Source organism: Microtus pennsylvanicus, chromosome 9 (genome assembly GCF_037038515.1).
Source record: "Microtus pennsylvanicus isolate mMicPen1 chromosome 9, mMicPen1.hap1, whole genome shotgun sequence".
NCBI classification, from domain to species: domain Eukaryota; kingdom Metazoa; phylum Chordata; class Mammalia; order Rodentia; family Cricetidae; genus Microtus; species Microtus pennsylvanicus.
The window spans coordinates 37,472,131-37,488,832 of record NC_134587.1 but is presented as its reverse complement, the minus strand read 5'-3'; the positions used below and the strand labels follow the sequence as shown (position 1 = coordinate 37,488,832).

The window sequence follows — 16,702 nt, the reverse complement described above, 5'->3', positions numbered from 1 at the left end:
CTTGATGTGATGGATAAATGCCTGTATGTCCACAGACAGCCAATATACATACAGATAGCCATACTGAATAGTCATGTTGTTGAACCTAAAATTAGTCCTCCATATGATTTTAACTATTTGGTGCCTAGCTAGTAGTGTTACTTTAAAGGCAGTTGAGATTTCAGAACGACAGCCTAACTGGCCGTTGCTTGAGAGATTCCACTGAAGGTTGTACACTTTACTTGGTTACGTCTGTGGTCTGAGCTTCCAGGTAAGCTTGCCATAATGACAGAGCTTCCCTGATCAACCATGGTGGGCTAAAATCTTTGAAATCATGAGCCAAAAAAAATGGTTCTCCTCTGTTGACTGTTTTGTCGTAATACTAAGAAAAGTAACACTTAAACCATGAAGCATAAGTAAGAACCAATTTGTAAATATCTGTGCTTTCACAGGCCCACTGTGGAGTTTTCTCTTTCTTTTTTATTTTTCTTTTTTATTCTAAAAAAACACCAACATTTTAGAATTCAAATGAGACATGCTGGCAATGAGGAGTATGAATGGAATTTCATCTTGGTAGTTAACCATAGTTTCTTTAAGAGGTCTCACAAAGCTGGTCAAAACTCCCACATAATTAGTTGAAGAAATTTATTTCCATGTGATACAATCATTCTTGCATGTATTCTTTTATCCTTAGGGGACCTATTCCTGGCCTTAACAAGACTTACTTGGGTTACAGTAATGAACTTAGAGCATCAGGGTTCTTTCATTTGCTGTTAATACAAATTCAGGTCAATGAGCAAAAGTCAAGAAAAAAAGAGGTCAGTTGGATTCATGGCTTCAACCGATTCTTTCTCTCAACTTTTTGCTCTAGTTTCTTCAAGGCTGGCTTTATTCAAAGAACTGTTTCTATATAAGATGGTAATTGTTGCAATAGTAATATTAGATTACAGGAACAATTTCTGAAAAGGACAAGACAGTGCTATGGAACACAATAAAAAGCTTACCTGCATGTTTCTTTTCAAGATTTGTGTCTCCACTAAGGAGCAAGTTAGTATGGTCATTGGCACACCTCTTTATGTTCCCAGTCTTATGTTGGACTCCAACTGTCACTTGAACCTTTTAAGCTCCAGCTCCATGGAATCTGTTGCCACATTCTGGACAACTTGGGCACTGAGCTCACAAGCAGTACACAAGCATACTTATAAGCAAAACAGTCATTCACATGAAATTAATTAATTAAAAATTATTAAAAATTTTTTTCTGGCAAAATAGTTACCTTGTTTGGCTGAATAATAATGCATACTATGAATAGATAAGATTTTATACTTTACTCAGCGCTTGATGAATGTTTGGGATCTTTTTTACATTTTTGTGTTTATGTACAATAATATTATGAAAACTGGCTCCCAAACTTTTGCCTTTTCATCCATTTTAAGTTCTTTGATCATGATTATGTATCCCTGTATGTACATTTGATGAGAAAAATGTTTAGTACATTTAAGATGACCTAGTATCTTCCTCAAGTTGGAAGGTGAAATGGCTGGCTTGAGATCCTTTCTGTTCATTGTAAACATTTCCACCATAAACTTTTTTCTCTTTTATATGTTACATGTTATTTTCTTCAGTCTCTAAGTTCCTTATAAAAATATGCTTGGTATCTTTTCTTTGACACATTGTCCAAGGTGTGTAGCACAATTTCTTCATTTTAAAATATTTTCATGTTTGGTTCTGCTAATGACTTCAGCCTTAAGCTGTATTTGTGCATTACAGAAAAGGGTGAATTAAGACTAAATACTATTGAAAACCCATTTATTCTTTCTCCAGTGTTATTTCTTTATTCATATATCTTGGAACTCTTTAATCAATATCTGTATCAATATCCTTTAGCTTGTAAGAGTTTTTGCTTTATGGTCATTTCAAAGAGGGCGTGTTGGACTGTGAAACCAAAAGCTCTTTATGCTGTGACCAAAGATTGATGTTCTTCACAGAAGAAAGCAGGTACTTGATAGTGTTGTGTTTTTCTGAGAAGATAACATGCATTCCCCAAGTCAGAAGCTGTGAGAGCTTAACTTAATTCTTTTTTAACTCCCTTCAGAAATCTGGAAACCATGTGATTCAAGATGGAGAGCAATGGAATCAAATCCCTTAAATAAAAATTTATTTACAATAAAAAAGGACTTTTTGCTTTAGCATCTATTTTTATCTGTATTGTTATAGCTATCCAAAGAATATTTTATTATTTCTTCCACAGATTATCTTTTATACTCTTTTGATTTTAACCTCATTTCGTTCATGTGTCTGGAGTCAGTATCATAAAATTAATAACAGTCACATAACATTTATTTAATCCATCAGGGTAATATCTGAAATAATTAATTATTGAAAAGAAAGGACATGGCATTTGTATTTGTTACTTGTCATCTCTGATGATAAAATGCCAAGGCAAGATGCAGCTTAAGAGAAAACTTTTTTTGACTCATATTTCCAGAGGATGAGTCCATAATATTGGGAGGCAAGGAAGGAGGTGGCAGGAACAGGAAGCTGAGACATCATATCTTCAACTACACACAGAAGGTGAAGAGAATGAACTGGAAATGTGGTTAGGCTACATGTCCATATGTCCTCAAATTCTTCCCCCAGTGATATACTTCTTCCAATAATGCTATACACCCTAAAATCTCCACAGTCTCCCCAAACAGTGCTTCTTCCATCGGCGGATTTAGTGTTCAGATACATGAAGCTGTGGGGAACATTTCTCATGCAGACCACTTAGGAAACAATTATATTCTCTATTTTTATTAACTTTATATGAGCTCTTTACCAATATCATAAATATCTGATATAATTATAAAGATAAAAATTATTACAGTTTGTAGTTTAAAAGATTGTAGTTCAAAATTTGTACCTCCATCTCTGTGTGTTTCTGGTAGGGGCTGATAGCAGTGATGGGAAATGTGTATTAGGGCCATGAAGCAAAATAAAAAAGATATTACATTTTTCTTGTTATTCTAATTTCCATTCTGAAGAACTACTCAAACTGTATAGAACTTCAGAGAGATATGTATTCTTTAGGACTAGTTAATTAGTGTGTGATTTTGTTTTTGATACTCTTTTTAGATAATAAATCTTTAAATAAAAAGTCTGTGTGGCCAATATTACTGAAAACTAGGGAAATGAATGCTAAAGCTGCCTCCCTATTGCAAAATCTGATGGCATGTTGAAGATATTGACAAATATTATGAAAGGTACAATGTTTAGAGTTAGTATTTACCATGAACTCTGAGTTATAAAGGTCATGTCTTCCGTCAATTTTTCATTATCTTGACAAAATCAAATTGTCAAGGTAAATCTAACTTTGCCATAGCAATTCCCCTAAACTTTCTTATAACTAAAATACACATGTGCCTTGCGTGTTCTGCTTTCTGTACTTCTCAGGTACCAAAATTTTTCCAAACTTTTTGTCTGTATTTAGTTAGAGCCTTTTTAAGTAAACAAAAATTAGTTGGCCTTTGATTATTTCACCATGTGTAAGTTCCAGTTCTTCAAGTTTTTTCTAAATAGTAGTTAGCTCAGCTCATTTCACATATTCAACAAATAATTGTAGTAATAGGAGAAGGAACTTAAATATAAAGTATCCACACCAAATAATATTTAGTAATAATAGGATTGTTGGTCGGAGGCTGTTTGTTGTTTCCAGCAGCTCAGACCCAAAATAATCACACAGAAATCTGTATTAATTACAATACTGTGTAGAAGGAAGGCCGCTTGTTTGTCCCTGGCCGCTAAACCCTAAATAATCACACATGGCTTTTCTCTGACTCTGCCCCCTTAGGTTAATTACTAATTGGAAGTGTGTTGAATGCCTCAGATTTCTATGAGAAACATCATGTCAATAGCAAGGGTTTAAAGAAAGAGTTTTCTATTACATGGCAGCAAGCTAAGGAGATTATATACAGAAGAACTTCCCACACCATAGGATTACTAGATAAAAATGACTATATCTAAATTTCATGGCCTTCTTTCTCATTATAGAACACCCTAATTCCCAGAGCTGCTGGAGATGCACCTGAGACATTTCGTAAGAGATCTATATTAATGCATGATGATCTTGATTAAAGTTTGAACCAATTTTTCACATCCTCTTACTTTGGATGGGGGGGGTTAGAGAATTGAAAGTTTAAAAACCTTTCTTTTTTGAAGTCTACATCCAAAAATAACCATTGCAGAAAAGCACATTTTCTTAGAAGGGAAGCATTTAGGAATTTTTGTTGTTGCATTTTTACATTGAAGCTACATTTAGTTTTTTTTTCCCTTTTAAGTGGAGCAAAAAAGCAGATGCAGATAAGATTGTCTTTTCATGCCAGTGTTTTCTTTTCCTGGTAGAATCTCTCAATCATATTTATAGCTGAGCACCTTTCTGTATTGGCTTATTTTTTAATGACTCATTTCCTCTGTTCTCAGACAGAGGTATAATAATTTTCTTCCTGGTGGTCTTCACTTCACTAAGAGCATACATAAAAAATAGATTTGCTTTTCTTTAGATAGGAAACATATTTTCTCCTTTCTTTTGTGCTTCAGTGTCTCTGTTTTCCATAGAAGTGCTTTTGCTTTTTCTCTGAGACAATAAGGAAGAAAATAAACACTCCTGTTTTTGATTCTGTTAATCTAAAATCAAATCCACCTTGCTTTCTTACTAGGTAACAAGGTAAAGGCAATGCAAACAAACTGACGGAGGGGAACACTACTCCCTAAAACATTAAGCAGGAACATTAGAAGTACTAAAATATGTAATTCACTTTATCCATACTTTGAGGCAAAATAATTTCCCAGAGTTCTGGGGACACGTATTGACCTCCACATCCATGTGTGCTTTTAATTATAAATATGTATATAAATATTTGAATGAGTTGTACTTACTAATATCAAGATTTGAACATATTTATGAATTGTTGCAAAATTATAACTGAGTCCAAGTAGCATTAAATATACATAAAAGATGTTAAATATATGCCAGAGAATCCTTGTCATTCTGAATTGATTTTGACTTTAAAAATCATGAGATTTTTTTAATAAATCATGGATTAATTTTAAAAAATCTGCTTTAAAATTGGACGGAGAAGATTTTATTTGATAGGAGAAATAAAGACACTTAATTGTATTTTATTGCTGTTCTCAGTTATGGTTTCAAGTATAATCATTATAACATAAGCAAAATATCTGGAAAAAATGTAGAATAACGCGAATTTTTTTTTAATTTATTTATTTATTAAGGATTTCTGCCTCCTCCCCGCAACCGCCTCCCATTTCCCTCCCCCTCCCCCGATCACGTCACCCTCCCTCATCTGCTCTAAGAGCAATAAGGGTTCCCTGACCTGTGGGAAGCCCAAGGACCGCCCACCTCTATCCAGGTCTCCTAAGGTGAGCATCCAAACTGCCTAGGCTCCCCCAAAGCCAGTACGTGCAGTAGGATCAAAAACCCACTGCGATTGTTCTTGAGTTCTCAGTATTCCTCATTGTCCTCTATGTTCAGCTAGTCCGGATTTGTCCCATGCTTTTTCAGACCCAGGCCAGCTGGCCTTGGTGAGTTCCCGATAGAACATCCCCATTGTCTCAGTGTGTGGGTGCACCCCTCGTGGTCCTGAGTTCCTTGCTCGTGCTCCGTCTCCTTCTGCTCCTGATTTGGACCTTGAGATTTCTGTCCCGTGCTCCTCTGTCTCTGTCTCCTTTCATCACCTGATGAAGGTTAATATTCATGAGGATGCCTATGTGTTTGTCTTTGGGTTCACCTTCTTACTTAGCTTCTCTAGGAACATGCATTATAAGCCCAATGTCCTTTATTTATGGCTAGAAACCAAATATGAGTGAGTACATCCCATGTTCCTCTTTTTGGGTCTGGCTTACCTCACTCAGGATAGTGTTTTCTATTTCCATCCATTTGTATGCAAAATTCAAGAAGTCCTTGTTTTTTACTGCTGAGTAATACTCTAATATGTATATATTCCATACTTTCTTCATCCATTCTTCCGTTGAAGGGCATCTAGGTTGTTTCCAGGTTCTGGCTATTACAAACAATGCTGCCATGAACATAGTTGAGCATATACTTTTGTTGTATGATAGGGCCTCTCTTGGGTATATTCCCAAGAGTGGTATTGCTGGATCCAGGGGTAGGTTGATTCCGAATTTCCTGAGAAACCGAAACACTGCTTTCCAGAGTGGTTGCACAAGTTTGCATTCCCACCAGCAGTGGGTGAGTGTCCCCCTTTCTCCACAACCTCTCCAGCAAAGGCTATCATTGGTGTTTTTTATTTTAGCCATTCTAACAGGTGTAAGATGGTATCTTAAAGTTGTCTTGATTTGCATTTCCCTGATCGCTAGGGAAGTTGAGCATGACCTTAAGTGTCTTTTGGCCATTTGAAGTTCTTCTGTTGAGAATTCTCTGTTCAGCTCAGTGCCCCATTTTATAATTGGATTGATTAGCCTTTTACGGTCTAGTTTCTTGATTTCTTTATATATTTTGGAGATCAGACCTTTGTCAGTTGCGGGGTTGGTGAAAATCTTCTCCCAGTAAGTGGGTTCCCTTTTTGTCTTAGTGACAGTGTCCTTTGCTTTACAGAAGCTTCTCAGCCTCAGGAGGTCCCATTTATTCAATGATGCCCTTAGTGTCTGTGCTGCTGGGGTTATACGTAGGAAGTGGTCTCCTGTGCCCATGTGAATAACGCGAAATTTTATTAGCATACTTTGGAGCTTACAAAAATAAAATGACAGATTCAAAACATTTAGCTTTAAGCTAAGTTCTGAAAAAAAATACAAAATTTAATGGTGGGATTGTTTGTTGACTAATTGCATTAATAATGAACCTATAGCCTTTTGAAGTTCTCCACGAAGAAATTGGGGCACTACTCAGAAAATTATTAGATTTTGAATGAAGACTAGTCATAACATGACATACTTTAAAACCTGATAAAGAAGTGGTTTTTCTCACCGCATCACTTTAATGCATTCTTTCATAGAGGTACTTTACATTCTGGCACCAGAAAAGAATAATTTTTCAAAACCCAACCTTTTGATAGACAACTTTTTTCTCTGAAAATAGGTGGAATAAAGGAGCTCATTGTCCTCAGGGCCCACATTTTACCCTATATTGCTAGTCCCATAACCAAGTAACCTAGGGCAACAGATAACATCATGACAATGACAGCAAAATCACAAGACATTACAGAGACAATTGTGGAGAACTCTGTAAACATGAAAACGTATGTTCTACAGCATTGGACAAACTTCACAGGGAATTATATACCTGAGTAAGGGGGCCAAATTAGGTGGCATAGCTAAACCACTAGAGGTTGCAGAATTTTGTTGCGTTTGATTCTCCAGTTAGTGTTGGCCAAAAATATCTGTAGCAGGTCTAAGTTATGAAAAAGACCACATTATATGACTTTCTAACATAGCAGGCTCAAAGATAGCAAGCTATTTGAGTATTTAAGGGTCCTATATAGAGTCTTTGGAAAATACCCACAGAAGATTCACAGCTTAGAGTCCTCGAGGTTGAAGGACCTGCTGCTATGTCTTAGTACCAACACTGGCATCCTCCCAGGATTCAACAGAGAATAATTTTTAAGCCAAGAAATAGAAGACAAATTTGTGGTCTAATTTTTTTCCATTCTGGGCTGATGCCGCTTGCTATAAGTTTGGGTGTGTTGACAAACCTATATTATTAAACTTAAAAGGTGTATAAGAAACTAAAATTAGGTAAGTCTTCAAGATATGAATAATTTTATTGCTGGTACCACTGAAAAGTAGATAGCTGTGGAATGACAGACATCCTTTAGAGTGACACTGATGTCAGCTTATTCCTGAGAAGAGTGGATGTGGGCTAAGGGGAAAACTCCTACGTTGTTGGTGGATGTTGTAGGGAGGCCGCTTGTTTGTTTCCCGGCTGCCTGGCAGCTTAAACCTGAAATAATCACACAAAATCTATGTTATTTAAAACACTACTTGGTCCATTAGTTCTAAGTTCTTATTGGCTAACACATATCTTAAACTAATCCATTTCTACTAATCTGTGTATCTCCGCGTGGCTGTGGCTTACTGGGTAAAGTTCTCAGCGGTTGTCTCCGGTGAGGCAACATGGCTTTTCTCTAACTCTGCCTCCTTTCTTCCAGCATTCAGTTTAGTTTTCTCCACCTAACTCTATTCCCTGCACAGGCCCAAAACCATTTCTTTGTTAACCAATGGTATTCACAGCATACAGAGGGGAACCCCACATCACCTCCCTTTTCTTTTTTAATAAAAAGAAAGGTTTTAACTTTAGCATAGTAAAATTACATAAAACAAAAACAGATATCAAGTAAAAATTATATCTACTTTATCTCTTATCATAAATAAAAAACTATAATAATAAATAAACTATAAATTCTTCAACTCAAAGACTCCAAAAGGATATAATATTACCTAAGTAAACAAGAAGTGCCTTTTAAGCAACTTCCAAAACACTAGAAATAACAGAGACATTTTGCTGCCTGGACAGTCACCCAAAGTTCTTCTGTACTGTTGGGACATCCATATTCAGCCTATACATCCATATTATCCAGCAGACTTTTCCATGAAGCAGGAAATTTCCAAAGACAATTCTGCCTGTATTGGAAGTTTGTCAGTTACTTTATTCTGTGTTCTTCAGAATGTCTAGAAGACTCTATCATGAAGCAGGAACCTTGAGGGACCACCTCATCTTCTTTAAGCAACTTCAGTAGTCATTTTTATGTGGTTCTAGAATGCCCAGTCCATCAAACAGTCCAGGCAAGAACAATTTCTTGCCCAAATGGCTAACGAACTCCATAAAGAGCCTCTTTGATGCCCATCTTTCTCTTGAAATAATTGGTGCTGCCAGGAGTAGCTGTGTCTCATTGTCATGAAAAGTCCTAAGTTATTGAAACATTTTAATTGCGATACTCTGTAGTCTTTGAACGATCTGAAGAATGCATATCTACCTGAAATAAATCTCTGTACATCTAGAAAATCTAACATAACTACAAACTTGACTATTATAAATGATTATTTATTAACCTATATTTCTTTTAATTATACATTACATTTTTAAATGAGCTGGACAAACACAATACCTTAATCAATATCAGAAATATATATATATATATATATATATATATATATATATATATATATACACACACAACATAACAAAATTGACTTTAAATTTGTAACAATAAATCAAGATCCATGTCAATGCCAAGTATTCATCTCTATATCATATCCCCCTTCAAATGTAAATAAGCATTTATAAACAATTTGGGGAACATGTATGTGGTTCTCGCCATACTGCTTCCTGATTTTTGTTGGGCAAAGTAATATTTGGGGGTGTTAACAGCAACCTTTCAGTGGGGCTAGATGCATCAAACCACATTAGTCTATAAAAATTCTACATGGTTTCATCCTCTGTGGAAATAAAAGAAGAACCTCTTTTCCAAAGTGACATATCCTTAGACCCAAATTCTAAAATCAAAATATCTTTATAATGTAAATGCTTATTTAGCTTAGCCACCCATACATTGAAATGTCTCTCTGTACTTAGTTTCTTCATGTTCAAAAAATTCAAAGAAAACAATAATATACATAATCCAGACTCTCTGTGTATTGTCCATCTTTACGTGGCTTATTTTCTTTATTTCTTTAATCTGTGACTGTCTATACTCTGTCTCTTTAAAGACTTTATTTTTTTAATAAACCATTTACTAACTTTTATAACTTTCTATACTATTTTTCTTCTCTCTCCCAAGCCTACATACATTTTTAAAACATGCTGTGTCTTGTTTAGAGGTCTTTTATGTCTGAATCTGTACTATTTTGCATCTTAAATTCTTTTCTGACCAGGACTGCTTTTTAAAATGCTAAGTGCTTCTAAAAACTTAAGCTGCAGCATTTGTAGAGCAAATACAGCACTGTCTGCTTGCTCTGCCCAGTTTATCACGGCAGAAGTCTGTTCAGTGCTTAAGACTGCTGTGTGGGAGCCATGCTCACCACCTCAACTCTGATAACCAGTTGGCTCATGCTGCTACCAAGTAACTTGCAGCATGCTACCCATGAGCCCCATTTAAATGCTCTATAGCTGGAAAAAGAGAGCTATTTGGGCTGACGAACCAGGAAGCCACCTCTTTTTATACAGCATGTTTTTTTTTTTCTCTGCTACTGCTGAATCTGGAAAACCTCTCTTAAAGGAGCCATGCCTCTACTTACTTCTAGCAAACAGAGCCAAACCAAGAAAATGCTGCTACCAAACCATGTTTAACTCTGTTCTTTCATGTCTAGAATTTTTTCCCCAAGGCTTCTCAGGTTTTATGTGGATTTAGTCCATCATGTTTTTATGCCAATTTGTTGTAAGGAGTCCATTTGTTTGTTTCCTGGCCGCCTGGCAGCTCAGACCCGAAATGATCATACAAAACCTATACTACTGAAAACACTGCCTGTCCCATCAGCTCTAGCATCTTATTGGCTGACTCTTATATCTTAAATTAACTCATTTCTAGTAATCTGTGTATCGCCACATACCTGTGGCTTACCACATAAGGTTCCCAGTGTCTGTCTTTGACAGGGCTATATGACTCTGACTCTCCCTTCTTTCTCCCAGCATTCATTTTAGTTTTCTTACCTATTTCTATTCCCTGCAGAGGCCCAAGACAGTTTCTTTTTTAACCAAGGATAGTCACAGCATACAGAGGGAAATCCCACATCATGTGGAAGTGTAAACTTGTATAGCTGTTTTGGAAATCGTAGGTGATTTCTCAGAAAATTAGGAAACAATCTACCTCAAGATCCATTAATACCACTTTTTGGTAATAAACCTAAAGGAAATTCAGTCATATCACAAGGACATGTGCTCAGCAATGTTCACAGTTTTATTTGTAATTATTTGTAATAGCCAGAACCTGGAAAGAATCTAGGTGACCCTCAATCAAAAAATGAATAAAAAAAACATGGTGAATTTACATAATGGAGTACTACTCAGAGGTAAAAAGTAGTGAAATCTTGAAATTTGCATGCGAATAAAAAACATATTGAGTGAGGTAACCCAGACCCAGAAAAGCAAATATAATATATATTCACTCATAAGTAACTTTTACACACAAAGCAAAGAAAACCAGCCGACAAACCACAATGCCAGAGAAATTAGAGAACAAAGAGGACCCTAAGAAAGAAATACATGGATTGCAATAGGAAGGAGAAAAAGAAAAGTTCTCCTGAATAAATTTGGAATGTGGGGGTCATGGGAGAGGGTAGAAGGGGAAAAAGGAGGAATGGAGGGTGGTGAAAAAATGTATAGACCAATAAAACAGTAAAAACAATAAAAGAAAGAAAGAAAGAAAAGTGAGTTTCTGAAAGTTTGGGCAGAATGCACTTCAGTGAATTTCGCTGTCTGCATCTCAAGTCCCATGGTGTTAGAGAGTATGAAATTTGATGGACACCCTTTCAAAGGATGTTGTTTTACATTTGTTATTGGTGACATTTTAAAACAATTTTAAATTAAAATATTCTTTTACTAGTTACAAGAAGAAATCTTTAATTCTAAAATTTTGTTTTTAGCATAATTAATTTTGGTATTCTACTTTCCTGTTTGATGTGAATCTCCTGTTCAGATGTAGGCAGGCATAGTTCACTAAATGCTTTCCTGCCTGTTTAAACACACAGAGAAAGTATTTACAATTATCATTCATTTCTAACATTTTCTATTTGAACAGTTATTTAATTTCAAATATTCTTGTAAATGTCATGCTTCTGTCTTTTACTATGTTCAAGGATAGAAGATAATAAAAATAATAAGAATAACTGAGTAGTATATTTCTCATTACAGAGTGATAGGGAAGTTCACAACCGAAGTTTTAAAATGTGCCTACAGAATTAATTGATTTAGTTAATGAAGAAGAAACATGATTGGCTGATATGAGTTATTTTTCCTAATTAGGCTATTAGTGAAGCTAGAATGCTTGAGTTTTGTTTGTTTTTAGGTTTATCTCAACAAAAGAGAACATATAAATAGGGACATTAACATTCAGAAAGTTTCCAATTCCTAATTCCAAAATGTAATTATAAATACACTGATGGAAAATGTAAAAAATTATAAATACTGTAAATGTCTTAATGTTTGTTTAACTTGTTCTATATGCCAAGAACTTTACTAGTTCATTTTGCATAATTTACTACACAATTGGTCTGAGCAGTTCTACAAAAAAAAATGCTTAAACAGATGAAGGAATTGGTATTCATACATATTAAGTAACTTTCCTCAGAACCAAAAGATACTTTCCAAAGCCCTCACCTGTCTCTGTGAAGCAAGCAGTGTTTTTGCCAGATGGAGTTCTGACTCAATGATACACATTACTATTCACTGACCTCCTTTCTAATATTTTATAATTCATATACAAAATGTATTTGTATTCATAACACATATTTGAGCTACAATGTATTTAATATCACAGTCTTCTACCATTTTTTTAAATATTGTATCACAAATAATTCTCCACAGAGTGGACTTTGGTATTATTGCAGAACTCCAGTCATGATTAAAGCTTCATTTTAACTTTTTAAGACAGTTTGAGTTTTTTAGTGAGTTTAAGGCAATTTTATTGTCCCTGAAGTTAAATTATACACACATACTGTCTGTGTTCATAGCATTGTTGTGTACCTTGCTAATTTATTTTTCAGAATTGTGAAAAAGTACCAGTGATATGAATGGGGAAATAATTTTCAAAAGTATAGTGATTAACTTCCTTGGGCAATAATAGTATGTAAATTACTTCAAAATATTATATTTAACATTTTCCATAACCTACCAGAGAAAATATGTGTTTTGCCCATTATTCATCAAAGTCAACGTTCTATTCTACAGGTGATGTATAGGAAGGTAGACATTTTTGAAATTATAATATTACATAATTTCTCCATTCCCTTTCCTCCCTCTAACCTTTATCATACACCCCTCCTCTATTTGTGACCTAATTTTGTCACTTGTTTTACACACACACACACACACACACACACACACACACACACTAGTAAAGAAATAAGATCACGATTTTGTAAACTTTGATAATCTGTGCAGCTGATGTCCAAAAGCATACAAAATCAAAATGACAAAGGTAAAATGAAGCAATGTGTATGATCTTTACCTTTGTGAGCAGTTACAGAGATAAAGAACATGATACGTTATATACTTACTTTATCTTGTTATATGTGTTTTTTACTGGTATATAGAAAATTTTATTCTTCTTAGGTCTGTTTTATTTTGAAGTTAGTATCTCTTGGCGGGATACTAAAAAAATAAATGACTGGTTTTTGTACTGTCGCTAGATACATTGGAATGGAATCCCATAGTGCAGGTGACTTCTCTAGATAAAAGATGTACTGAACATTGTGAACATCATGTCCATCAGCAAGCAGCTTCCCCAGCACATGTGTGGACATATTTTTAGGAGGTTTTGCAGTAGCTCCCCATGTAGCACTTCATTGTTCTAGGCAGAAAATGATTTTCCATTATTTATGAATATAACCTCCTTAATAGAAATAATGTTCCTTTGTGGATATGTTTTTAGGGTGAAGTGTGTGGTGTTATATAACCAATTGGTGTGGTCTACTCTGAGGAAGACTTATTCTGGAGTTAGACTGTAGATATGTCAGTTGGAAATGGGCTCCCAACTCCACGTTTTAACCAGTTTTATCTACTCTAATTGTTTTCATCTTTTACATAAAAAAGTTTCGTAAATCAGGGGTGTGAACTACATTTATCTATCTATATGAGGATACATATTCCAAATGTTTCTAGGAATAATATTTGCATAGTAAGGAAATGATTTTAGACTCTCCTTCAATATCCATGATATCACTGACTCTGAGTTGTTATTTCTCATATTAATTGGATGTAAGTTAATTATACAACTGTTAGATTGCAAAAAGCTATGTGAGCCACTATTACACATTTGTAGTTACCTGGTCTGCTGGTCATTGTAGTTTATAGGCTACAGAGTTGGGCAGTACTATTGGTCATATTCTTTCTTTGGAAGCTTGTATGCACCTTCTGAAATCATGTAAGCTATCCAGGGAAGTGAGAGGATAGAGTAAAAAACCAATAGCTTTTCCATGTATCCCCAACTAGCAGTAAATATGATCACAGAGACATACCAATCACAATAGCTTCAAAGAAAATAAATATCTAGGAATAAACCTAACCAAGAAGTCAAAATATGTATACAAAACAAACTTGAAAACTCTAAGGGGAGCAACAGAGAAAGATGCTAGATAATAGAAAGACATACGACCATGGATTTGTAGGACTTATATTGTAAAGATGAGATTTTTACTAAAGTCATTTACAGACTCAGTGTAGTTCCAGTCAAAATCACCTCTCATTTTTTTACAGAAATAGGAAAAATTTACCTTAAAATTCAGATGAAATCACAAAAGATCCACATATCCAAAACAATCCTAAACTAAAAGAACAATAAAGTTATTACCATTCTAGATCTCAATTACAGAGCCATAGTAATCAAAACAATCATATACAGGCACAAAAACAGGTATTAAGGTCTATGGACAAAGCTGAAGATCCAAACATGAGGGCGTATAACTATAAACACTTTCTGATTGACAAACATGAAAAACATCCACTGGGGAGAAAAAGCGTCTTCAATAAATGGTGCTGGGAAAACAGTAAAACTGTTAAGAGCATAGATAGTACCTTATAGGCTATAGATGTTGGAAACAACTTTATGAATAAGATTTCATTTGACCAACAATTAAGGCCAATAATTGACCAGGAGTTCATATTTTAGAAAATGAATATCTATCCTAGTCCCAGCTTCCCAAATATTTTGAATACATACAATTTGTGTGGTTTCACAAATTCACCTCTTAAGTGTAACTTTCTTCCAAGTGAGTCATAATTGAAGTCTTGTCAATATCTGTACTTTTGAGAGTTGTATGAGATTATGAATATTATAGTTAATACAGAATGATTTAGCACTTTGGGTCAGTAAATGACATAAATGTGTTTTGTATGTGAAATGGACAAGAACTTTTGAGGATCTTTGGCAAACTGATAGGAACTGGAATCACAAGCATTGAGACAGAGAAGTGGCTATTAGAAGATACTTCGAATTAGATGTAAGCATGAAGCATAGTCTTCAGGATTGGTCCTGCACATTTCGGAAATGGCATATCCAGGACCTGCTCTTTTTCATTTTCAATTTCCAAAATGCCATGCCATCAAGAAGCACAAAGAAAACGAACTTTAGAATGGCATATACTCCTCCTCACCTCTTGATCTTGAGGTTCTAACACTCCAGAATTATGAGAAATACATTTCTGATGTTTGATCCATACAGGTTTTTTGTGTGTGTGAGTGTGTGCATGTGTGTGTGCACACACATACGTGTGCAGTTGGGTACACATAATATGGTAGGAGATAAAAATTATGAATGACATGGGAAATAAGATCATATTTAGTTGTTACTGTGACATACTGACATAAAGATTAACAAAAAACTCACATTATGATCAAGCTTTTTCTGAGAGTCAATGTCACTATTCTTGACATTATATTTAGCTATAGAAACATAAAGGTTTAAATATTTTGAAATGAAATATATTCTATCATAAAACAATACAAATTATCAATGTCTTCAGGAAAATGAGACAAAAAGTTCTTTTAAATTTAATAACTCAATAATCCTTCAAGTCATGGCTGACTGCCCATGTTATATTTAAAAAAAGAACACTTTTTCCTAAATAGTGTCTTTAGCATTCCACAACTTCAATTTCTTAAAAAACAGAACTTTACAAATATTTTCATTCATAAGTTCATCTATGCATTCATGCATACTCTTTACATTATAAGCTTTTAGACAGACAATTTAAAGGTATTGATTCACAACTGCAATACTAAGTGATCATGCCTGATAGTTCCATTCAAAGGAGTATATTATGAATTGACTCATAGGAAGTTAACAATGATTCTAAATGTTTTTTATAGACATGGGCAAAAAGAATAGTGGGGAGTATGTATCAATCACAATGAGGTTCTGTTAAATCCATAATAAACTTTGCTCTAAAACTCAAAATAAGGAAAAAATTAAAGGGAGAAAGGAAGGAAGGAAGGAAGGAAGGAAGGAAGGAAGGAAGGAAGGAAGGAAGGAAAAACAAATCAGTATTGGATACCTCAAACTTTATTGTCAAGATAATCCCTTAGTTACAGGTAGAAGTAATGACTCAGAAGAAAAAAAATAAAACACAGGGGAGAATCTCATCACAAGAATAATTCTCAAGGAAGCGAGCAAGAAAAAAAACCCAAATGAACAAACAAACAAAATCTATCTGGTAACACATCTAAGTAGTTACTGAACACCGATGCTCTCTGCTGTCAATACTCCAGGATAGAATAGTTTTCCTATGTTCCTTCACCACTTTGTATTGACAAATGGGGAAGGAACTAAATGATGGCTACTTAGTTGATGGAATCTGAGGAGAGCTCAAGAGAGGCTCATTCCTATCTGAATATTATTTAATTAACAAAATATTGCACGTCAGATGTTGAATTTTAAGGAGCAAGGTAGGAAAAGAGAGGATATATGTCCTCTTAGGAAGAAAGTGATCTTTTTTGTGGGCAGTATAGTATTTGCCTTCCAAAGACTACCCAGAAAGATCTCCCATGATATATTCTCTT

General features: G+C 34.8%; 1 non-coding gene across 1 annotated transcript; it reads left to right on the top strand.

Moving 5' to 3' along the window:
• Positions 1-1,887: 1,887 nt before the first annotated feature.
• On the top strand, positions 1,888-2,016 carry LOC142858031 (small nucleolar RNA SNORA25). Its single transcript, XR_012911925.1, has one exon. It is a non-coding gene; the product is annotated as a small nucleolar RNA SNORA25 (small nucleolar RNA).
• Positions 2,017-16,702: the final 14,686 nt, after the last annotated feature.